At 38.9% G+C, this 25,241-nt stretch overlaps 1 protein-coding gene across 8 annotated transcripts in view; it reads right to left on the bottom strand.

Annotated features, from left to right (window-relative positions):
* neto1l (neuropilin (NRP) and tolloid (TLL)-like 1, like) overlaps positions 1-17,491 on the bottom strand; it is a 74,527-nt gene extending 57,036 nt beyond the window's left edge. For 5 of the 8 annotated variants that reach the window (XR_013280960.1, XR_013280961.1, XM_077509358.1 and 2 more), the window contains exons 1-2: positions 17,091-17,491; positions 15,915-15,966 (exon numbers count right to left, since the gene is read on the bottom strand). The gene's annotated coding sequence lies outside the window, so the exon portion shown is untranslated. The remainder of the gene's footprint in view (positions 1-15,914; positions 15,967-17,090) is intronic. The other 3 variants (XM_077509361.1, XM_077509362.1, XM_077509359.1) reach the window with 3 other exon arrangements.
* Positions 17,492-25,241: the final 7,750 nt, after the last annotated feature.

Raw genomic sequence — 25,241 nt, 5'->3', positions numbered from 1 at the left:
TAAGTAGAGACGCGTTTTCCATGTAAATGCCCTAATCCGTTCCAAGCCTCCCAAATTTCAGGCACAAATGTTTTATAAAGCATAAAAATGCATCAAAACATGTAACAAATACATGTTACAATTAGATTATTGTACAATAAATGAGAGTTGTGCATAATGTAAATAACAAAGAATAAAGTAAAGAATAAAAATGATGGTCATTTACCTTTTTAACTGCTGTCCTCATCGTTTTTTTGCCCTCTGGTTCATGTTCTTCTCCCTCAGAAGTGTTTTTTTTTTTTTTTTTGCCTGGTGTTTTGTAAAGAACTGATCCATGGATGTGTTTTTTGTTTTTGTTTTGTTTGTTTTTTTAAAAAGAAAAAACAATCCGTTAATGTCCAATGCAAACATCATCTTAGTGAGCAAACGCCCGACTGGTGAACACTTTTTCCGGGCGATTCTTTTAAACAAATTCCGAAACTTCCGGTATGGCGAGGCATCTTTTTCAAAAAAAAAAAAAAAAGGCCCGTCTGGTCGCAATTAAAAACTTACTGTGCCTTCATCAATCACCAATTGTTTGAATTTTTGCACAAATTCGTTGGCCGTTAGTTCATACGTTTACGAAAAACTATCGGAACACCTCATGGGCCGCGGGATGAATGATGAGGACGCTGTATAGACACCGATCGAGTATCTAGGCTCATAGATACCGATGGTAAAGGTTCCTCTTAGCCAATGGGATGCCAGAAAGATGCACAAACACCGATCTAGTATTTACGCTCATAGAAACCTATGGTAGGAAATAGCCATAGCCGAAAGTATGTTGTGTTTCGTATCTAGAAATTTCTTTCGTAACAAGAGGCAATATTTTCCCGTTGAGGAATTTCTTGCTTTGTATGGACGGAAGACGTGATATGTCAACTTCACGGGTGTCCTCGGTGATCTGATCCGTGTCCTGCGCGCTTTTGGGTTCAACTGACTGTGTCATTGGTGATTTGACCTCATTAAGCTCCTTGGCAGGGGGGGTGCGCTCGCCACCGTGGGGTGACACAACACTGCCGACGGGGCATTTGGGGTGGCCGCTGAGACCCAGTTTTGTTTGGACGAGAGCTGAGAAAGTGAAGCCAGATTATGAAGTCGTGGAAATGGAGCAGCAAACGTTTTTGAAAGCGCTTGAATGGACTTTCCTTTCTATTGTAACGTGTAGAAAGGAGAAACATTTTCTGGACATTAATATGTTGAATGTGCCTCCACTAGTCTTAAGTTGTAATATCACCTTCACCACTAGATGGCAGGCCTGTATATACAATTGCCCTATACTACAACGTGGGGAGGCCAAAATGATATTTGACTCAATAACAAACATTTAGAGTGAGTGTATTTTTTATTTTTTTTGGTTGTACAAAATGAGACCTTGCAATTAATGTTGGTTTCTTGTTTATGAGTTTTGCGCCATCCTTGAATGGTAATTAATTTTTATGCGAAAGTCCTTTGCACTAGAAAAAGAAAAAATAGTGTGTAATTTATTTTTTATCGTTTCAAACCCTTTGTTGTTGGTTTAGGAAAGTGGATCTTTTATGCACACAAAAATTAAATATATAACACATAATCTATCCGTCTAAAATAGTATTTTTGTCATGTGACTGGATAGGAAGTACATAGTCGTATGTGGCCCCCCTAGTAGCATTGATGAAAAATTGTCCCCAATTGCTGATCCCTGAATTAGAGCCTATAATCGACCATAATGCTTCAATTGACCGATTAGCGTTCAATGGAACAAAATCTGTTGTGCTTTTTACATGATCAAAACAACCAAGTTAATAACTTTAATGTGACGCATGTGTCTCGTAATACTTTCAGTGTGAACAAAGAATGTAGCCGCTGACGTTTCTGTGTCATTCTTCTACGGTGGCAACTTTGGCAACTTTATGGCCATCGGGCATGTTGCTGTTATCTCCTGGTTGCAGGATCTGCCAGGAACGCTGGAACGAGCGCGGCTGCGGCGGGGAGAGCAAATGTACTGACGAGGAGGAAAATGAAGGCGAGGACGGGGGAAGGGCGGAGGAGGAGAGCCGAGAGATGATTAATGATGACTGGAGAAAAGATGGCCAAGGTGGTTAGTGGAATTAACAGAGGCTTAGCCAGCAGTGGGCCGCAGGGAGCGGACGGCTTTTCGCAGCCCCGTGCTAACTCAAATTCAACTCGCGTGTGTGCGCGCAAGCGTGCGGACTCATGCAAATGATGCGACTTGGTCATTTATTTTTTAAATTTTTTTTATTTTTTAACGTTTCTCTCTGAAAGTCAATTAACTCATTTGCTCCCAATAACATGTAAATACGTTTGTTTTTTTATGTTTTAAGTGTCCCAAAGACGTGTTTATACGTTTTTTTGTTGTATTTTTTATGCTAGAGCATACAGAAGGCTTTGATGCAGTCTCTCAACTGCAAAGAACGGTTGCAGAAATGGTAGTTATTACACAAACGGCCAGCAGGTGGCAGCAGAGCAAAAAAAAAAAAACTCAATTACTTACAATTTTCAATAGATTTGTGAAAACTGATGAAACTTAGCTCTCTTCTAATGCTAATTGCTGCAAAACAGATACTTTTTTTCCTGATGAAAGAAGAGACTTTAATCTTTCTTTTGATAGGTTCCATGCTTTTATAGCAATAGAACACAATATTCTGTGGGCCTTGCAAAATCAGTCCAAATCCAGTAAAACAGTCGGGGGTGAACGGGATTGCGAAATGTGAATGAGTTAACGTGAGCATTATTCTCTTTGTAATAGCAGGCTTCTTGAACCAGCTCTTGTTTTGGAGTATTTTTTTTATGAAGTGCCACAATTTACTACACGTTTATGCTTTGGTGATGTTTGGATGCGTCTGATATGCGCACACTCTTCGTGCTGATGGATGCCCTCTTAGATCTTCTCATCACTTCTTCAAATCAGTTTGAATAATCAACAAATTGGAAGGGACAAACGATCAATGAGGACAGGATTCTCTTCTAGCCGCCCATTTAGGAAATCAATGATTTTAATTTTGCGACAAGACATACTTCTGGTAATTGAATCAATCTCCTCAGCACTCAAGCCGAACTGATCTTAAGAGCGGCTGACGCGTGACGTGGCTCAAGATCGTGCTGTGTTGTGGATATTTGCTTCTGATGATCTCACCTTGCACCAATTTTAGACGGGTTAACTTTTCACGTTCGCATTTGTATTAAAGATAGCAGTAAGAAGGTCAATGTAACCAGTATGGAACCAGTATGGAACCAGTATCCTTGATTGGCGATGGGTACAACAGGAGACAATAAACATGCAAAGAGGATCAAGGAATTGTCAACGACTCTCCCAACGAGATCACAACATATTACTCCTATTTTAACTCATTCACTCCCAGCCATTTTTGCTCCCGGCTGTTGGATTTTGACTGATTTTGCATGTGCCACATAATATTGTGTTCTATTGCTATCAAAACATGGAACCTGCCAGAAGAAAGATTAGAGTCTCTTCTTTTATCAGGAAAAAATATATACAGTATTTCTGTTTTCTGTTTTGCAGCAATTAGCATTAGAATCTAGATAAGTTTCATCATTATTCACAGTTTAAAACTGGAGAAAACGGCTTATTGCAACATGGCCCTGGTTGGTCTCTTATACTCTGCTGCCACCTGCTGGCCGTTTTTGTAATCACTACCATTGCTTCAATCATTCGCTTCAGTTCAAAGACTGCCTCAAAGCCTTCTGTATGCTCTAGCACACAAAAACAAAAACAAAAAAACATCTGAATATGTCTTTTGATCACTGGTAGTATTTAAAATAAAAACGTATTTATACGCTTTTGGGAGCAAATGAGTTAAAAGCTTTACACTGGCTCACACTCAGTGGTCTATAAATCACTAAACGGTTCGGATCTTGAATACATTAAAATGCTAATTCAATATCAACCCAGTGGGGCTCTGAGGTCAATTAGTGGAGCACAGGTTTGAAAGCAAACATGGTGAAGCAGCTATTAGCTGTTGTGCTGCATCCAAGTAGAATAAGTTGCCAACAGAAGTGAAGTCAGCCCCAAATCCAAGTTTTGTTTTGTTTTTTTACTTTGATTAAAGTGTTTTAAGCAGTTTTTTTTTTTTAAATCACTGTATGACCTTAGTTCATTTGCTTGGAAATGCCTTTAATCGTAAAAAAAAAAAAAAAATTAAAAAAAAAATGAACTGTGCTACATAAACAAAGATGCCTTGTCTTGTATATTGTCTGTATGTTACTTTTATCTGAAAGAACAAAACTAAATAAAGTTCGATGACTTATCTGTCTTTGTTACATATAAGTAAAGGGGCATACGTTGTGTTTCAACATTATAAAAAAAAAAAAAATGCTTTGTCAAATTTGTTTTGCAATCAAGTGTTGATGCCATTTTTCGATGTCAGATCTTTGGCACAAATATTGACTGACAATTTCCTTGAGAAATCCCAGACATCCTTATTATTCCTCAGTCGGATGTCTTCAGCCACATGGACGAAATAACACTACTCTGTGGAACGCCATGGCCAGCAGCGAGGCGGTTTTTCTGCATTGTGGATGTTTTTTGGGGGTTTTTTTTTCTGAAGCTCCATCTTCCCAATGCTCTGCGGGCGCCTTTCACACCGACAGAATGGATCAATTATCGCACTGGTCCACGTCACTCACACACTTCCTAACTCAGTGGGGGCTCACTTGCACCATTCCGGAATCGCTTTCTTGGTCTGAAAATCGATCCAACTGCATCCCGACCCGGACATTTTCTTGAAAGAATGAGCCCGATTTCAATGGCAACCCTTTAACGTTTCGCAATTCATTTGACAGTAGAGAGCACGATTGGAAACGTGGGACGTTGACATATGAGGGTTACCTTGGCAACCGCCCGGCTTGAATGAACGTCCACCAGCCGCTAACTAATCGAGACGTCAATATAAAGCACGGGAGGGCAGAAGTGTGGTGTCGCTTCCCAGCATTCATTATTTGCAATAAGCAGATGTAATGTGAGCCTTTTGTGGGCCCTGACAGGATTGACCCCAAATTTGCCTCGCATGCGTTCAGTACATGAATCACAAAAATAAACGCAGATGCTCTATTAATACATTTAACGCCACTGTAAAAGGAAGTAAAGAGAAGTTGTGCAGAAATCAGACTTAACTCATTCACTGCCAATGACGACTATAGACGTCAAAAATCCAAGCAAACAGCCAGTGCAAATTTTGACAAGAAATTTGAATTTAGTTTTAGTTATTCATTGTTTTCATTCATAGTTATAAATCATTGTTTTTATTAATAACAAAGATGACAACAATTTCATTGCTAAGTGCTACCATCGTGCGTAGAACGGATTCCTGTTGCCCTACAACGCAGGCGGTCTTGATCTTAATGAGACCACATACTGGGTCTCTGCCTCCAAAAGTCCATTTTAGTTGACTAAAATTGCTCTTTATTTTTGTTGACTAAAATTGGTTTCAAACTAAAATACAATCAGGTGACTGAGTTATGACTAAGACTTTAATTAACACATTCATTGCCAGACCAGAAAAAAAAATGCATCATTTGACGTCTTTTTCCGTCAATGGCAGTGAATGAGTTAAACGTGGTAAAAATCAATGAAGCAATTATAAATTGTTGATATATTGTACAGCAGGGGTGTCCAAACTTTTTCCTCTGAGGGCCACATACAGAAAAATAGAAAGCTGCAAGGGCCACTTTGATATTTTTTTTGTAGTTATTTATTAACACATTCATTGCCAGACCAGAAAAAAAAATGCATCATTTGACGTCTTTTTCCGTCAATGGCAGTGAATGAGTTAAATTCAGTCAGAAGACTATAAAACTAAATAAAAATTTCTTTTTTAATTCAAATTAAAATTTTTATATTTTTTTTTCAAAATTAACACTGGCTGTTTGCTTGGATTTTTGACGTATATAGTCGTCATTGGCAGTGAATGAGTTAAACAGCTCATCGAGGTGACCTGATTAGACCCGGAGGGAGAATCATGACACATTCGAGAGCGCAATAACAAAACCAGCACGGCTCCATTCAATACAATCCTCACATTTCAGAAATGGCGTCGTCACACCGTCGCAGTTATTTTTGGGCAAACCTTTTTTTTTTTTTTTTCCTCTCTCTCAGCAATGCGCAAGGCCATTAGCATATGTTGGCCCAGACATTTTATTGCCTCGCCCAATGTGTTTCATTGGCCCAGCAGATGTTTCAATGGCGATCATCAAAGAGATTTATGCAAGCTGATTACAGCCCAAAGAGCTGGCGGAATGGAATATACATATTCACACAATCACGCCCAAAAACGTAACGCGCATCCTTCCCGAGCTAAAAGTCATTTCTGAAGGCTTTTGTCTTGAAGACACTTCGGATCAGATTGAATTTCGATTTTTTTTTTTTTTTGTCAACGTAAACTTGATTGCTTACTGGTGCTTGGGGACACCTGAGGTCAGCAACCTTTACTGTCAAAAGGGTCGTTTTAGGCCAAATAAAAAAAATAATAAAAAAAAATCTGTCTGGAACTGCAAAAAAAAAAAAAAAAAAAAAAAAAGCAACATTGTGATGAAGGAAAAAGTATGCTAATGTTAATAATGTTTTGAGGGCCCAAGAGCGAATTAGAGCTGCACCACAACAAAAATATGCAGCATCCAATAAATACAGATTCATTTTCTTACACCTTTCGGATTTTTATTTTTTTTTGTAATTTTTCATAAACTTTGTTTTTCATATATTTTTAGACTTTTTCTATTTTTGGAATGATTGTATGAACATATTATATGCCTCTCGCTTTCCCTTTTTGGACATTTTATGTTATTATTAATATATATATATATATATATATATATATATATATATATATATATATATATATATATATATATATATATATATATATAAAAAAAAAATTTTTTTTTTTACATTTTTCTGCCTTTTTTTTGCTATCAATTTTCTGATATTTTGGGGAATTTTGTTGGACATTTTATGGTAATTTTGTACTTTAGTTTTTTGGGTGCTTTATAGTTACTTTTTGAATGTTTTCCTTTCCGCCTTTTTAAAAATAAATTTCCCGACTTTTTCTTGGCAATTCCAAAAACAATTTTTGCCTTTCTTCATTTGTTTTTGGACGTTTTATGGTTACTTTTTGAACATTTTCTTTACAACCTTTTTTAATGATACTATTTGTCATTTCAATAAGAGCTTATTCATTTCTTTGTCTGAAAATGTCTTTCATGATGGGCAGCATATGAATGAGCAGTATTTCCTCACTACATGTTCTTCACGGGTCACAATTCTGCCTCCAATGCAAGTTTGCAGCTCGCTCGTATTTTCCCCGCCGCCCACAAAGGGCTCGTTGGATTTCACGCGGGGGGACACATTTGCGCCGCCAACCCACGCGCCGCCGTCTCCAATTTCCGCTAACGCGCTCACGGCTCCCCGAGATTCGTTGGCGCCGGGCCGGTCTGGGTCGTGACCGTTTGAGCGCCTGCGTTGGAGGCTCTTCCTCGGCATGCTCGTCTGAAGGCCGCGTCATTAGAGTAAGAAGACTGTCATTAGCGAGTGCATGCATAGTAAACAGCAACCCTGCAGCAGCTTTGAAAAGCAGCAAGCTGCCGCTGTCGCTTGCAGCCAATAATTTGCAAGTGATGTCCAGAAGGTCGCGCGAGGGTGATAATAGCAGAAGTCGTCCCTTTATCTTTTTATGAGGTTATGCGGAATATCTATCTGAGTGCTGGATGATTACAAGAGAAAAAAGTGCTTTGATAGTTCTCATTAAAAGTATTGGACAGATTTTTGTTTTTTTTTCTTGGAGGTCAAAAAGTGTTTTTGCCCTGCATTTGTAACGCTGAAAATGGACTCATAAACAAGAAAAAAAGAAAAAAAGCTTGTAACTAAATTTCAACTCGTATGTTTTCTTTATAACCTCCAGATTTCAAATTTCAGGACCATGGACAGAGGTTTTTAAATGGTGTATCCAGAAAGTATAAAAGAAAGTCTGTTTTTGAAATGATGTCACTTAGGTGCATTGCCGACACTATCTTTCATTGAAGTCACAATTTCAAATTCATATGTTCATGGAAAATCCAATCCTTGAAATATTCTAGCAGATCTTCATAACATATCTTACCCACGATACATTTAGAACATCAAATAAATTATTATGTACTGTAAGTCGGAACACATGCTTGATCAAATAAGCTCTTTGAGAAAATTTGGTTGTTTTTTTTTTTTTAAATGTTGCAAGCAGTGGTGTCCAAACTACGGCCCGGGGGCCATTTGCGGCCCGTTGTCTATTTTTCAGTGGCCCGCGACATATGCTAAAAATGGATATTTGAGTCAGTTCAAATAAAATAAACAAAACAAAAATGTTTGGAGATGGTCAAAGTAAGAAGGGAGGGTATCGAAAAACTGCTGCCATTAAAAGGTTATTTTGGTTAACTACAACTAATGAAAAAAATATATATTGTTACCGAAATAAAATAAAAACAAAAATCCTTCTTAAAAAGCAAAAACTAACTGAAACTACATTTTATGTTTACAAAACTAACTCAAACTAACAATAATGATAGCAAACATGTCCTTCGTTTTTGTCTTTGGTAATTAATTGAATGCACGAGCCTTTTGGGGATGATTTGAAATGTGATTTTTTTTAGTAGATTTATTTGGATATCAACCGGAATAATGACGTTTGAAAGTATGTCACACAGAAGTGATGTCATCTAGCAGCAGCCAATAGAAAAGCACCAAAAGATGCAGCCAGGATGTTTTTTTAAATATTGCGCACAAGTAATACACATTAATAAAAACTAATACTAATACTGAAACTAACAAAGTAAACTAAAACTAAGCATTTTTTAACAAATCAACAGAACCACCCTGAAAACTAATAAAAACTAACTAAAATGAAAAATTCCAAAACTATAATAACCCTACTGCCATATTACAAATAAATTGGTTTATATACTGTAGCATTTTTTTCTAAATATGCAAAAGCACAAATAAATTATTTGTACAATTTTTAGGACGAAACACAATTTCTCTTCATAACATTACGTCGTCCTGATTTTCTGTATGTGGCCCTCAAAATGAAAAAGTTTGGACACGCCCGCCGTCGAGCTTAATTGTAGCGAGCAGAACATTAACAGAACGCACGACTGCCTGCAACTATACCACCACAATAAACTTTTTTTTTTTTTTTTAAATGAATATGATAAGACACACAAGTACATTTTCATTCGTATCCCCAAAACGACATTTCAGACATTCACGTCACGTCTGGACAAGCTCTTCCCTTATTTATCGCTTCCGCAAGCTAATCAAAGCGAAGTTATTGAGGCCGCAAGATCGAGACCGGTGGGGGGTACTTGAAATTTATGAACGCTTGCGCGCACGCACACTCGGCTGCCGTTGAAACATTTAAAAAGGCAAAACAAATCTGTTATTTAGACGACCCGATGTATCCAATCGATTGTGGCATTGAAAGTGTGACAATTCTGCGACATACAAAGTCTTCGAATCATTTATTTAACGGTCACTTTTCGTGCTCATTGTCTTGGAATGTAACATTGCCTGACAGGATTCAAAACCAAATCGCCTTGGTTGAAGGAAGGATGGTTTGCTTTAAAAACAAAACAAAACACAAAAAAAACGGTGCGGTTTTGTTTGCAAAGCGTATTCTTGCCCTTGTTCAACTGACACAAATGTGTCATCTGTTAAAAAAAATAAAATAAAATAAAAAAATCAGGTTGATTTCCATTTGTGCAGTTCTAGCACCATCTGGTGGCTAGTTTTTTTAGTGCAATTTAATTTTCATTAGGGATGTTTTGGCCCTTCTATGTTGAAAACTACACTAATTGTAAGGGGAACGCAATACACCTGTGAAGCAAGTCAATATGTGTAGTGCATTAACAACATAACATAATAATAATAATAATAATAATAATAATAATAATATAAGATTGATGTACAAAAGTACATAATATCGTATCGTGACGTTTGGATATCGTTACATCCCTACCTTCTGATGAATATTGCTTTTGTGGATTATGAATTAAGTTGCAAAATCAACCTGTTTTTACCACTCTCAGGGATCAGCCATTTTGTCACTGACTGTGGACAGAAAACGACATCACAGTTGCACAGGGCTCAGGTAGCGACCAATCACGGCTCACATTTTTTTTCCCCTGTGTTTGGTCATGGGATGTTGACAAGCTGAGTCGTGATTGCTCGTTATCTGAGCCCTGAGCAACCGTGATGTCGTCTTCAGGTGACAGCGAGTGACAAAATGGCCGCCACTGGTGCGTGTTTAAATCAAGGAAACGGGTCAAAATGGTGGGAAGTCTTGAAACTGTGCTTGCTTTCAACGTAACAGCAACATTTTGGCATTAATTCACCTAAAACCTAATAAAAACGCCATTAGCCTTCACCTTAACTGGATACTTCAGAGTCTCGCCAGAGTCGTTTGGTTCAGACGGTCAGGAGACCAGAGGAAAAACTAAAGAGAGGAAGGAGGGAAGGATCGATGAGGCAGAGTGAGATCCACAGAAACCAGCACATCCGGTCCGTCAAAGTGAAATCCAGCACCAACCAAACAACCTCCCGCCATCCGCATGGTTACAAAAACAGAGTCTTGACGTTAGTTTTAGTCTTAAATCTCACTCTGTGAAAATGACTCAGTTGTGTATTCCATAAATGAAGTAGTCCAATCATTGATGCGTGGTGAGTCGCCGCTGCTGACATTTCTTCTACTATTGTGACAAACATATTTCAACGTATTTTGCTTCATTTGGACAAGTCAACACCTGAAAAAAAGCCCCGAGCCTAATTTGCATATGTCACAAGTTTACGCTCGTACAATGTGATGAATTAAACTGTCACAGTCTTCAATTAGTTTTCTTTCATCTGCTTTTTGAAGAAATCGCTCCACCGAGTTAAACACGTCGCTTGTTACGATTCCATTCAACTCTCGTTCTGGATAAGCGACCATATTAATTCAACACTTGACCTTGTTGCGAACCCAGGCTGCCATTTTTTTTTTTTTTTTTTTTTTAGGTTTGGGCATCTTTCATAGGTCCAATTGCTTTCTCATCTCGCTCACTATTAGGAGATGAAAAATGTTTGCACTTCCCCGCCAAAAGTATCGACGTTGCGCCGGCGAGCTCATTTTATCGTGCAAATGGGAGAAGATGGGAACGCGAGATGAAAAGAGAAAAGTTACTTTTGTGAATGGGGGAGGCACTTGCTCATCGTTTGCAACCAGAGGCTAAAAAAAAAAAAAAAAATGGCAACTAGCTGCTGGAAAGATGCTAGTTCTGATTACTGCTGAGGTGCCATTGAGCAAGGCAATCCCTCCATCATTTCCCAAACAAATAATTAGTGAGACTCAAGCTGCCCTTTTCTGAGCTATTGTTGTGCAAAATTTAAATAATAATAATAAAATTAACTCATTTGCTCCCAAAGACGTATTTGTACGTTGTTTTTTTTTTGTTTGTTTTTTTGGCTTTGATGCAGCCTCTGAACTGAAGAGAATGCTTGAAGCAATGGTAGTTATTACAAAACCGGCCAGCAGGTGGCAGCAGAGTATAAGAGATCAACCAGCTCCATGTTGCAATGAGCTCTTTTCCCCACTGTTTTAAACAGAATAATGACGAAACTCAACTATATTCGAATGCTAATTGCTGCAAAACGGAAACAGAAGTATACTATTTTTTTCCTGACTCTAATCTTTCTTTTGGTCGATTCCATGTTTTTATAGCAATAGAAGACAATAGTCTAGGAGTGAAGGGGGTTGCTTCAGCGAAAATGGCTGGGAGTGAATGAGTTAATAATAATAATTTTAAAAAATGTCGTAAATTGACTCATCTGGAGGGAAAAAAATTACTTCATAACAGTGATCCCTCTGCTCTTAACACAATGCTGGTATGTACCAATTCCTTTTATTCCTCTCCTGCAAGGCACAAAACATTTCACCGGCTGCGACGATTATCGTCTGATGTCGACGCAGAGGAATATTCCAAAGATTGTTAACGAGAATAACACGTCGCCATAACATATATGACTATTTTTTTGTGTGTGTGTTATTCAGAACATCATGTTTGAAATGTGATCAGAAATCATGTTATGCAATCCACATTGTCATTGAGAGGACACCTGTGCTTTCTTTTCCTAAATGGCTTCGCAAAATCAAAGAGCACCTCGGGCAGAGCTTATGCGCCGTCGGCCGACCAACTCAAATCCAAGTCGCGCATCCGCCGACAGCGGCCGCTAATCTCCACACTCAAACATCAGCCGGCCTTTTGTCGACTTCAAACCTTTTGATTTTTGCTCGATGCTGGATGTGAATGAAGTCCGCACTGTGACCTGATGATGCTAAGCGGGTCTGCCTTCCGGTTCGGAATTTCTCGCTTCCAATCGGTGTTGCGGCCTTCCTGTGCGGAACTCTCAGCTCATGAGATCAGATGAATGGATGAATAGAGCTGAATGTATCGTATAGTCGCCAGTAAAACTTTGAGCTCGCATGATGAATAGACAATCTTTGTAACTGTCGTTTTTTCACAAAAATACATTTAATATTCAAAATCGTGATTTTTCGGGTGTCAGAAGAAAAACTCAGCCCCCTAACTAATTTAGTTAGTTTTAATTAGTTTTCAGTATGGTTCTGTTAGTTTTTTATTAGTTTTAGTTTAGTTGGTTTCAGTATTAGTTTTAGTTTTTTGTGTTTTTTAATGTGTATTACTTGTGCGCAATATTAAAAAAAAAAAAAAAAACACCATGGGAGCAATGTCATTATTCCAGTTGATATTAAAATAAATCTACTAAAAATCACATTTCAAATCATCCCCAAAAGGCTCATGCATTAAATTAATTACCAAAGACTAAAACAAAGGACATTTTTGCTGTAATTATAGTTCTGTTATAGTTTTGTAAACATAAAATGTAGTTAGTTTAAGTTAGTTTTCGTTTTTTTTAAAAGGCATCTTCGTTTTTATTTTATTTCGTTAATGAAAATGTAGTTTTGAATTTTAGTTTTTTCGTTAGTTTTAGTTAACTAAAATAACCTTTAATGGCACCTGTGTTTTTCGACACCTTCCCTTTCTCACTTTGACCATCTCCAAACAGTTTTGTTTTTATTTTATTTGAACTGAGTCAAATGACATATTTAGCACGTCGCGGGCCACTGAAAAATGGACGGCGACATTTTCTTTTCAAATTGTACTATAGGATGTTTTAATTGAACAGCAATTTGAGTTGTATTTTATGAAAAGTGCTATTTAAAGTTCAACTGGATTTGAATTGAAGCGGGACTACAAATATCCCTCGAATACAAAACATCTGGTCCACACATTCTACACACGTCCAAGTCAAGACCTGAACCATGTGCACTGCAAGGTGTCACGCATGGCTTCCCCATGGTCCTATTTCCCATTAACTCATTTACTCCCAATAACGTATAAATACGTTTTTTTTAAATGTTCTAAGTGTCCCAAAGACGTATTTATACGTTTTGTTTTGTTTTGTTTTTTATGCTAGAGCATACAGAAGGCCTCTCAACTGCAAAGAACGGTTGCAGAAATGGTAGTTATTACACAAACGGCCAGCAGGTGGCAGCAGAGCAAAGGAGCTCAACCAGGGCCATCTAGAAAAAAAGCTAAATTACTTACAATTTTAAATAGATTTGTGAAAACTGATGAAACTTAGCACTCTTCTAATGCTAATTGCTGCAAAACGGAAACAGATAGAAACATACTTTTTTTTTTCCTGATGAAAGAAGAGACCTTAATCGTTCTTTTGATGGTTTCCATGCTTTTATAGCAATAGAACACAATATTCTGTGGGCCTTGCAAAATCCGTCAAAATCCAGTAAAACAGCCGGGAGCGAACGGGATTGCGAAATGTGAAAATGGCGGCGAGTGAACGGGTTAAAACAGTCTCGTCAGTTAACCTTCAATCACAGCTATCTGATGGCCAAAGCTGTGAAGCCGCAACTCATTTGCTTAATAACCGACACTATCTCGGAAAACAGGATGAAAGTCGACAGTCGGTGAGTAAAAAATGAGCTGTGGGAGTGAGCGTTTCCTTCCCTTATTAAGCCAAGCAATGGGGTGTTGAGAGAGGAGGCGGCACGTTGCTTTGAAAAAGTCGCACCTCGCAGTGATACGGTTTTTAGTTGCGTATCCATCTTTGAATAAAAACGTCAAACTTTTTTTTTTTTTTATTGCCCCTTTGCATCGAGCTCCCGTGCCAGACCGAGCAGCTGAAGAGTGACAGTCAGCTCGCTAATAAGCAGCAAGCTGGCTGAAGGCAGCAGATTTGGGGGATATTTGTCAGCGGCGGGCTTCGACATGAGTCATTGGTTCGATCTGGCCTGTGATATCCGATGAATTGGTGTGTCACGGTGGAGGTGGCAAGCGGGCGGCCCGCAATACAGCAACGAGCAACACGCGCAGTTGGACAGCTTTCATGTTTCATGCCACCATTGTCAAATGTGCCACCACTGATTGGCTTATTCACAAAAAAAAAAAAAAAAAAACTGGGGGTTGGTCTTTGCTTTTAACATGACATTTTTTGTTCAGTCAACACAGATACATTACACATTTTTTTTTTTTTCTCAGCTGGGGAGAAACCAAATACATACACAACACACACGATCCATATTGTTTACCGCCGATTCTCATTAGCGTTCCCAGCTGACTTTGGGCAAAATGGTGGCGTACTGTAAACCGTGGGTGGTTCCCAGCCCATCACAAGGCGCAAGCTGCATGCTTATTTTAACTCGCTTCAATTTGCAAACTACATTTCTGGCGAAATTGCATGTGAAAACTGAATGGGAAAAAAAAAATGTAATGTTGAAATATATAGAATTATGTTGAATGTTATTGAATGATTGGAAATGATATGAAATTGCGTAGGTCAGCTTTTCACGTACTTGAGCATTCAAATAAGGTGCTAATCTGTTTCGTTGGAACAGAATCGTAGCACTCTGTGCTTGCAAAGATATGTGGTCATGGTGCGAGTCCGAGCCCCAAATAAGAAATAAAAAAAATTTAAATCGCAGGGATTAGAACATTCATTATTTATTCATTCGTCAGGTAAGACTTCAAAAAAAGTTATGTTTCTTTTTCCTACCCACACAGAGGAGACATAAGTTTAAATAGGTATGATGTATGGCATCTTTGAGTAAACTTTTCATTTATGTATATCGAGACCAGGCTAAGTGTTCCTCTTGTTTTGAAAATCAAACTATGGTCACCCGAGTTAAGGTTATTTTTCGCATTTCTTTTTGTTTAACTCGCTGCATCTTCTTCAAGACTAAACAAAGCACACAATGTTTGAACTAATCACACTGATTCCATAGTATTGATTGCATCCGGAATTTATGATAGTTTTGTTGCTTAATGTTATTTATTTTACAACTAAAGCAGATCTTTCCATGCGGGTGGTGTGACTCAACAGTACTCGATGAGCTTCCCCATTAGTGGGAAATCATCCATTTAATTACAACTGACAAGATTGGAAATGATTCCAATAACGTCCCTCCAAGCAGGCAGAAAATCGGGAGCGGAGACAAAATGAGTAGAAAGGGGGCGAGGGGGTGTGTTGGAGGATGGGTTGGAAGGAGGGGGGAGGGGCTTTTTCACTGGGCCAGCCAAGCAAGCAGCAATTGCTCGGCACAGTTGAGCAGCGGAGATAAGCCACAAAGCAGATGCCTGCATATCAAGTGCTTCGCCTTCATTGCCTTATTTCCAATAGCTGACTCAGTCCTGATTTGGCCAGAGGCGGCATGTGGTTTTGTCAGTGGACTTGCGTGTGTGGCAGGCGGTGTTTGGATGCTGCCAGGATTAGGGGCTGTTTCAGAACAAAAAAATAAAAAAAAAAAAAGGGAAGTGTTTTTGAAAGGGGTCACGCTGGTTATTACCTCAGAGCGGCGCTTGTGATGGGAGAGGCGCAGGTGGCATCGATCATGTGGCCTGGCAAACACAAGAACCGTTGGAGATGCTTTGAGGCAATGGTTCGATTGCTGCTAACTATGTAAGTGAAAAAGAGCAATTGCCCCCATCGCATTTTTTTTTTTTTTTTAAATGAGTGTTCCTTGGTAGATGTCAACAATTGCTGGTGATGTTGACTCACATGAGATTTCTAATGTAAAACGGAATTATTATATAAGCAATTACTGAAAAGCCAAGCCCAAGTGTCACAAAAGTTACGCCGCCTTCTTCTCCTGAAAGTACAATTATACTAAAGTAAAGCACTTCCATTCGTAATTACTAAACACCAATACCACTCCTACTTTTGATACATAGCATTTCTTTAAAAAAATAAAAATAAAAAAAAGACCCCGAAAATTGCTTTTTCCTTAAAATTGCATCATGAAATAAATGGAAATTTTCTATTACAACTTCTAATTCCTGATCGTAAAATATGATACTGGTATCGATGGTGGCCGTTACACTGTTAAAAGTTTTACCCAGCTTAAACTAAAAAAAAAAAAAAAAAAAAATGTCCAAATATCACATCTAAAATATTAGACTTCACAGAAACTACATCGAGTGACTTTGTATGACCTTATTTCATGTTGATGTAAACAATAATTCTTCACTTGAGAACCTTATTTTTTTTTATTTTATTTTTTTTGCCTTGATCCAAAATATTTTCTAAACATTTTAGGTACTGAACCAAATTAATTCATTTTGTTTTAACTGATTTAACATATTCAATTTGACATCCCGCATTTTTAAGAATGAACCAGATTGTCAGTGAGCAGCAGCAGGTACTCAAGGGAACATTTAGTACGTTGACGCCGCAGCCATGTTGGATGAGGCAAAGTGAAACTATTCGTAAAGACGCCTCCTTCTGTTTCTCCTTGGAGATGTATCATCAAGCCACAACTCATTGGATTAATAAGGAATTATTATTACCTTTGATTATATTATCCCATTCCAAGTCAATCTTACTATTTTTGCCGAAGTTAATGGCAAATACAATTGCCACATCCAATAGGGCGGATGTGCTGACATATTGCTTCGAACGGGCCACCTGTTTGAACGTTGTCTGCAGCAGAATTAAAAAGAAAAAAAGGAAAGCAAAATCCTACCTCACTGTAGATGTCCAAATGATACGTGGGTAGTTTGTAGTATGTTCCTCCTCACTTGTCTTGTGCGCCGGCGTCCTCGGAAACTTGCAGCTTCACTTGTACAAAATGTACATGACTCTTGCATTGCACGCCAACATTGACATATTTGTCGCGCATGCGTAGAAGTCAACGTAAAAACATACCGAGCATTATTTTCAGTAAGACTGTGACGGCTGCTGCAGATATCAATCAAACAAAACCATACCACTATTTCTTCATATTGTGACATCTTGCAAGAATGTCGCCCTTTTTAGTTGTCTTGCACAAAACGGCCACCGTTGGCCGTAGCCGACGCCAAAAACAGGAACAATTGGGCGAGCATTCGAAGCAACGAACTGAAGCAGCCAACACAAACGTAACATACCTCCGACACCGCGAGACCTGTGTTGCGTTTACTGACACTCGGATATAAGAGTGCTAAACTGAATGAATGGAAAATATAAAAAGGAGAACCATTATAGAGAGCCATGCCTCAAATGGGCGGGCACAATCATCTTGGTGGGCGGGCACGGACCCCTATGGCCCGCCCATGGTGACAGACTTTGTTGCGAGTTAATTAGTATTTCATTTCCTGAAATTTTGTGTACCTTAAGAGTCAGTCCTGAAGCACATACACCATCTCAATTTCAAAACAAAGCCTTTGCAATCTTTTAATCAATTTTAAGTCTCCCATTTAAGTATTTTTAGGATTCATTCCATTGTAATCAACTGCTGTTATTTAGTAAACTGTCAAAAATGAGTGCGGGGAAAATGAAGCTTCATGAACCTTGATGAAACACTTGCGATATTTACTCCATATGGGGCAAGTGCTATGTAAATTATTACATTTCCACTGCAGCTTTACCAAGAGTGCCATCTAAAGGAGTAAAAAAAATAAATAAAAAATGTATCACAAGTGCTTCGTGAAGCTTCATTTGTTCATCACTTACAGAAAATGCTGATTAATTGAACATGTCAGCCAGCATTAAATAAACGTGTGTGGATAATATGATCCGAATGGCGTTAAATAGGCTCGATCGCAGTCATAGCTTGAAGGTGAAGAGCCACTCGACCCCGCAGGGAGACGAGTTCAAGCTTCATCTACCGTCCATAATTGCGTTCAAGACAATGTGGAAGCTAACGTTGCACATTATCTTTGACCGTAGATGTAACTTTACATTTCCAGTGTGTTGAAGACAAACGTGAAGCAGTTCCACGTTGGTGACAGTCCCTTAATTGCCTCTTGTGGGGTGACTGTCCTTATCGTAGTCCAATTTCTCTGAATAATGTACGCCAATGTCTGTCCACGGTTATTCCCCTTCAAAGAAGGTCGGAAAGCGATATTTGACCTTCCGAGGAAGAGAGTGGCGAGGGTTGGTGATTGTCCTGGTCAAATATTCACTTCTTTGTGGAAGGACAAGGTCTGCATCATCGTAGTTGTGGAAATGTGTCCTTTTTGTTGCACATTCTTGCTTGCAGACGTTACTTGGTGAGCTGCATTGGTTTTCTTCTGACAGCAATTGTGTTTCACCTTGTTGCTATTTTTTACAAGCACTTTCGCTGCTGTTCAATGCTTTTTGGCCTTGTTAAATGCACTTTCTATCCATTTGCCTCTGCTGGCTGTCTGTTATGCTGCCACGTCTCAGTTCTCCGTCTTCCGTCTCCTCTGCAGCTCATTTAGCACTCGTTAGCTTGTGGCCATGTAAATAGATAAATCATATTAATATGCATTATTAAGATCCAAGTCCTACTGTAAGTTTTCCACCCGACGTGCTTGATTGTGCGTCATGGTTTGGATCGTTATCTGTTCCTTCAACTACGTTAACTCATTCACTGCCAATGACGGATATACACGTCAATGGGAACGGAATTGACTTAACTCATTCACTGCCATTGACGGATATACACGTCAATGGGAACGGAATTGACTTCACTCATTCACTGCCATTGACGGATATACACGTCAATGGGAACGGAATTGACTTCACTCATTCACTGCCAATGACGGATATACACGTCAATGGGAACGGAATTGACTTCACTCATTCACTGCCATTGACGGATATACACGTCAATGGGAACGGAATTGACTTAACTCATTCACTGCCAATGACGGATATACACGTCAATGGCAGTGAATGAGTTAATAAGGGCTATGGTTGCCTCTTGCTTCACTTTCAGTGGAAAGCTTTGAGACTTCTGTCGTCTCATGTATTGTGACTGTGATGTCTCGTCACTCTCCGCTCGAGTATATGGCTTCTTTTCATGAGCACTCTCCAGGTATCAGATCCTCAAGAGAAAAAAAAAAAAAAAAAAAAGACTTTATGGAATGTCTCTATTCATATTCCCCAGTAGTTGTGTTCTGATTCTTTTAGTTTGTAAACATTTGCTTTCTTAATAGTCGACTCACTAATCAGTTCACACTTGCCCCTCGTATATCTCCATCTTTGCAAGTATTATCATTGGACTTTCCTCCAGTTTTTCTTCATCATCCTGTTTATCATACATCTTCACTTGAGCTGTGTGTCATTTCACGCGGCGATGCCCGTTGTCAGCCTGCGTGAGTGACAGTGGAATAAGAGAGGATTAATTCAAATGAGCATCTTGTCAGGTAGTTCACGTCCATTAAAAAAAATGAAATTAAAAAAATAAAAATCCAACAAGAGACTCGCGAGGCACATTAAGTTACTTTAAAGTGTACTTTGATGTAATGCAATACAGTTATCATGCAAAAAAGTTTCAACATGAGGCTAAAATCGACACATTTAATCATTGTGCGAATGCTCAAATTAAACGTGAGCTTTCAGCTTTATACAACAACTTTCAATATAAATACACAGTGTCGTGACTTTCAACGAGGTCAGCGAGGTCAGTGGTTAGTGCACTTGCTTACCACCGTGGAGAACCTGGTTCAAATCCACAACTTATTATTACTTATTACTTACTATTATTATAACTTAATTATTTTTTTCCCACTCACTCACAGAAGCTTACGTGTGTGAATGAGTGAGTGAAGAAAAAAAAATTGCGACCCCCCCCCCTCTAATTAACTCATTTACTCCCAATAACGTATAAATACGTTTTTTTTTCATGTCCTTAGTGTCCCAAAGTCATATTTATACTTTTTTTTTTATTTTTTTTTTTTATGCTAGAGCATACAGAAGGCTTTGATGCAGCCTCTCAACTTCAAAGAACGGTTTCAGAAATGGTAGTTATTACACAAACGGCCAGCAGGTGGCAGCAGAGCAAAGGAGATCAACCAGGGCCATCTAGAAAAAAAAAAGCTCAATTACTTACAATTTTAAATACATTTGTGAAAGCTGGTGAAACTTAGCTTTCTTCTAATGCTAATTGCTGCAAAACGGAAACAGATAGAAACATACTTTTTTTTTTCCCTGATGAAAGAAGAGACTTTCATCTTTCTTTTGATAGCTTCCATGCTTTTATAGCAATTGAACACAATATTCTGTGTGGCTGGGAGTGAATGAGTTAATTAGTTAACGCTTTAACTTTGACAGCACTAATAGAAACATTAGACTCCGCATGCAAACTTCTGATCGACATCAGGATTAAATGTAATCTTTTTGAATTGGTGAGAAGGATTCACTAGACAGCATATCAAAATGCATCATAAGATGCAAGCAAACAGGACAATTAGCCAAGAAAGGAAACATCACAGACTGACTTTCCTCTAACTGCTTATCAGTGTTGCAAGGCATGTCAACCGGCCGTCTTTATTAACCATGTCAAGGCAGCGAGGTAATATTATTAAATAAAGATCCAGCGATCAATATCGTTCATTGTAGCACCAGCAGAAGAGAATGTCTGCTGGAAAAACGCTGCAAATGTTTCAAAGAGCAGATTTTGCCCGTCTACAGACTACAAGCGGCCGTGCAGCCCCCTGAAGGTGTTCAAGGTTATCGGCGAGTCCGTCGGGGAACATTTTCCACCAACATAACCGGCAGATTTGTCTGAATGTTTATGTTTTGTTATCTGCGCTATGCTGCATTAAACATCTGTCACATCTCCTCCTCCTGAGATAGCGCAACTCTTTTGCACATCTGCACATTGTAAGGCCTCGGGGATTTTACTGACAGCCATTTTTACACCTTTTACCAGCCGCCCGCAACCAGGAAAACATTGAAATTGTATCCACAAGCCCGATATGGAGGCTGGCATTTTAAGCACTGCAAGATGGCTACTCGGGTGAAACAATACTTTTTTATTATATTAGTGTTTCTCTAAATTCGTAAAATACTTGGCACCACTCTCCAGTGTCTATGCACTTAAAATCCCTCAAAGGTCCAAATAAGCATCTTTTTATTTATTTAAAAAAAAAAGAAAAAAAAAAAGTTAATGACCTCGTTGAGTTGTACCCCTCACATTCTTCTTTCCATTTCAAGATCATTCAGATCAGCTTTGCACATGTAATTGGAGCCCGACATCACCTCCAAAATCCCAGGTGGAGGGTGCGCGCTATCTGCTCTCAAACTATTCCGCGGACATAAAAGAATCCGGTTTGAAGACGAGCAGAAGGGTAAAATATGAAAGGCTGAAGTAATATATGCAGGCCCTCTGCTTCTGTGGTGTTCAAATCCATTCCTCGGTGCCCATTATGACGCGTCTCGTGAAAGCTTTCGCTTGCAGAGTGTTCCCGCAGAGCATATATCAACGGAGGAGCTGTGGTCCGATGACAGAAAGCATCCCCCCCCCCCCCCCCCCCCCAATTGGGGCTCAGTGTATTCCTGAATAATTACCTTGAAGTGATTAAAGAAATCAATGCATTGCAGTCACTCCCAAAGGCTCGAAGTCAAGCCGTGGATTGTCACCCGATGTTCCCGCCTGTTCCAGCTCTCTTTCGCACCATAAGATTTGGATTTCCGTACATTGTTGAGAACCTGCTCTCCTCAGACACCATGTTGGAAGGACACTGCTTGGCTGTGGAGAGAGAGAGAGAGGGAGTGTACTACAATAAGAAAAATGTTTGTGCAGGTAGAAAGTGGAAACGAATGAGGACGTACGCTGCTGATGGTTTTATCAAACAAACCGTTTCTTATACTTTTACATGCACTCAAATTTCACTGCAGTATTTCACAATTTTCAACATTCCAAATTACAGTATTCATTGCAATTCCAGCATAAATGAAAATGTTTTTGTTTTTGTGTACTTCTCAAACTTTCTTTTTAATTTTCACAGTATAACACTAAAAATATTTCATGTGAGTGTAAATAATATCTTGTTAGTATGGTACTCTATACCTTTACACTTCCGTCATTAATACAGGTCGTGAAATATTTAACAGGACTAAGCGGTTTGGAAAATGGATGTTTCAACGTTATATCCTAACACTTATCACATGCTAAACAATTCACATTAAACAACAATTCGAATCAAATCACAGTTCTTATATGTTATATGTTTTTTTTATTGCTTATCACACAACTTTCCTCTCCCCAGCCACTTCTTACAACTCTTCCAGGGGGGATTCCCAAGGCAGGAATACATGGCCTCTCTAACAGGGTGGTCCACTGCTGGTGGGACATGCCCAGAACGCCTCACCAGGGAGGCGTTCAGGAGGCAGATGCCCGAGCCACTTCATCTGGCTCCTCAACTTGAAAGAGGAGCCGCTCGACTGATTGTGGCGGGAGCTGCGGGTTGCGATAAATTGAATTTGTGTACGTATGATTGCTAAAAAAAACAAAAAAAAAAACAACGATTGGTTCTTTGTACAGACAGTTAAGAGGAAATGTTGAGGCAAGCAAGCGGTTTTACATGAAATGATTAACAGCAGCTAGAACATGACTCATGGGATTTGTTTGTAAGTTTGATCTTATAAGTCTTAACAAGGGAAGGCAGCCAGTCTGGATCATGAGATCTCGTCAAAAAATGTACACACTGTATTGCCACAAAACTGTAGGCTCTTCAAAAAAAAAAAAAAAAAAAAATTAGAAACCCTGCAAAATGCACCATTATGAAAATGAAGTTATGCACAAAGGTACATGCGATGCAAAGTAAAGGAGATGCAGCGCAGCCTGCTGCTGCTGGCAGCACCTCAAGCAGCTGTTCAAGCGTTTCTCCAGCTTCAGCGGGCGTCCGACACTTCAACCTCTCGTTAATCTCCCACAGGAAGTAAAGTAGCGGGGGGGGAAAAAAAAAAAAAATACATGGGAAAATAAACTTTTTAGTGTTCACTAACAGGAAAGTTATTAGTAACAGACAGTATGAATGTCAGTGAATTAATAGCCTTGCTTTGTATTTGTCACGCAAGTGTAGGGAAAGCAGGTGGCTAAGGTGGTCAAAATAGGTATTTAATTGAACAAAAATACAAACGAGGTTCTTGCAACCAAAACCAAACTCAACTAAGTCCAATAACATCAGTGAAATTAACGGCTAAAAAAAGAGGACACGAGATGGACATGACCACAAAAATGATCATGTTTATACTTTTCCCCGGTCAATTTGACCCACAGTGATTAACATTCCAAAATCAACCCAGTAAACGTTGTCTTTTGCTTATTAATAACCATTCGATGACTATTCAAGGGTTGAGTTAAGCTATCAATCTGGAATAAAAAGTGATACAAAACATCTCGATTTCAAATAATAATATAACACGCGCTAATAACGGAGACGATGCTTTACATTCTAAGTTGTGTATCAACTGAAATAAAAATTCAAATGTTGATCTGACTTGACAAACACATTTTTCCGCCTATAGGGAAAAAAATATGTTAAAAAATCACCTTCTGGTCTAACTGTTCGAGGGACGGCTTACACTCATTCTGCTTGAGCTCTATTCTCTCGGGGGAAATGTCGCCAAATGCTCTCCTCACCTGCGACTAATGACAATAATAATAATAATAATAATAATGATGATAATGCATGTCTGCTCAGTAGGTTGTGAAATAGCATTTCAAATATAAGCGAGTTTCTCCTCGGTAACTGAAGGTGATTTTGAGATGAGGCCGCTCTACTCAAACTGTCACAAGAGGCGTGCGGCGTCACTTCACTCTGACACATCTGAAATTGGTTTCAAACGACCCGTGATGCAGGATGACATTTTGTTGCGCCGCGCGGAAGGCTCCCATCGTAAAGGACAGACGCCGAGCTGATGAGCGGGAGTGGAAAAACAACAAACTTCGTCACTCTGCATTCATGGGGACAAACGTGAATTCAAATGGGAACTCTCTCGAGTTATCGGCAAAATGTGTGGAAAGTTCAGGATTTGTAGTGACTGATCAGAATGTCAAGCGGGAACAGAGGTTATAAAAAGTCTACACACCTCTGTTCAAATGCCAAGTTTTAGACATAGATACTTCATTTTGAAAAATGTTGAATGATGTGACTTATAACCAGTGCTGGGAAAGTAACTAAAGTAGTAAGTTTTAAAGTAATAATATAATGTGGCTTTTTCCCCAGTAATGAGTAGTGTAAATAATTACAGGTGCTTTCAATTTTTGAATAATATATTTACCTTTTTCCAAAAGTAATAGTTACTATTTTCATTGTGACTGGATAACAAACTACTACTATTATTATTATTATTATTATTAGTAGTAGTAGTATTATTATTATTATTGTTGTTGTTGTTGTTATTTTGGAGTATGGTGGGAGAACGATACTTGTATTCAGATGTTTAGTAAAATGTAAACATAATTAAACATAAACATAATCCATTCATGTAGTGATTAGGGAAGAAAATGCGGATGCAAACCCTGCAAAGTGTGCTGAACAGAAAAATGTGTACCCTGAAATGTTGCAAAAGGTGATGTCTTGTGATATAAAGTGTGTGCTTGGTAGGTGGCTGAACAACCTTGACAGAGCATATTGTGCATTGCTGAGGTGGCAAAAGGCCGCACGGGGTGCTGATGGATACACAGGAATGTGTCCCGCTATATGGGTATAGGGCATACGTGGAAAGAAATGCACGAGTGGCAAAAAAAAAAAAAAGCCCGTGACGTTGATGAATGTTGTCCTCTGAGTGTTAGCTAAAATGATCAGATGAGACGCGGCGCGTGTTCCAATTCGCAAGGTTGATCTAACGACAGCAGAGGAGGACATGCATGACGATATACAATCATCACAACAAAGTTATTTGTCGTTCTGTGAAGGTCTGCCCACATGGATGAACC

This window comes from Festucalex cinctus, chromosome 20, assembly GCF_051991245.1.
Source record: "Festucalex cinctus isolate MCC-2025b chromosome 20, RoL_Fcin_1.0, whole genome shotgun sequence".
NCBI lineage: Eukaryota > Metazoa > Chordata > Actinopteri > Syngnathiformes > Syngnathidae > Festucalex > Festucalex cinctus.
Note: the sequence above shows the minus strand (reverse complement) of the source record. Positions and strands in the feature narration are given on the sequence as shown.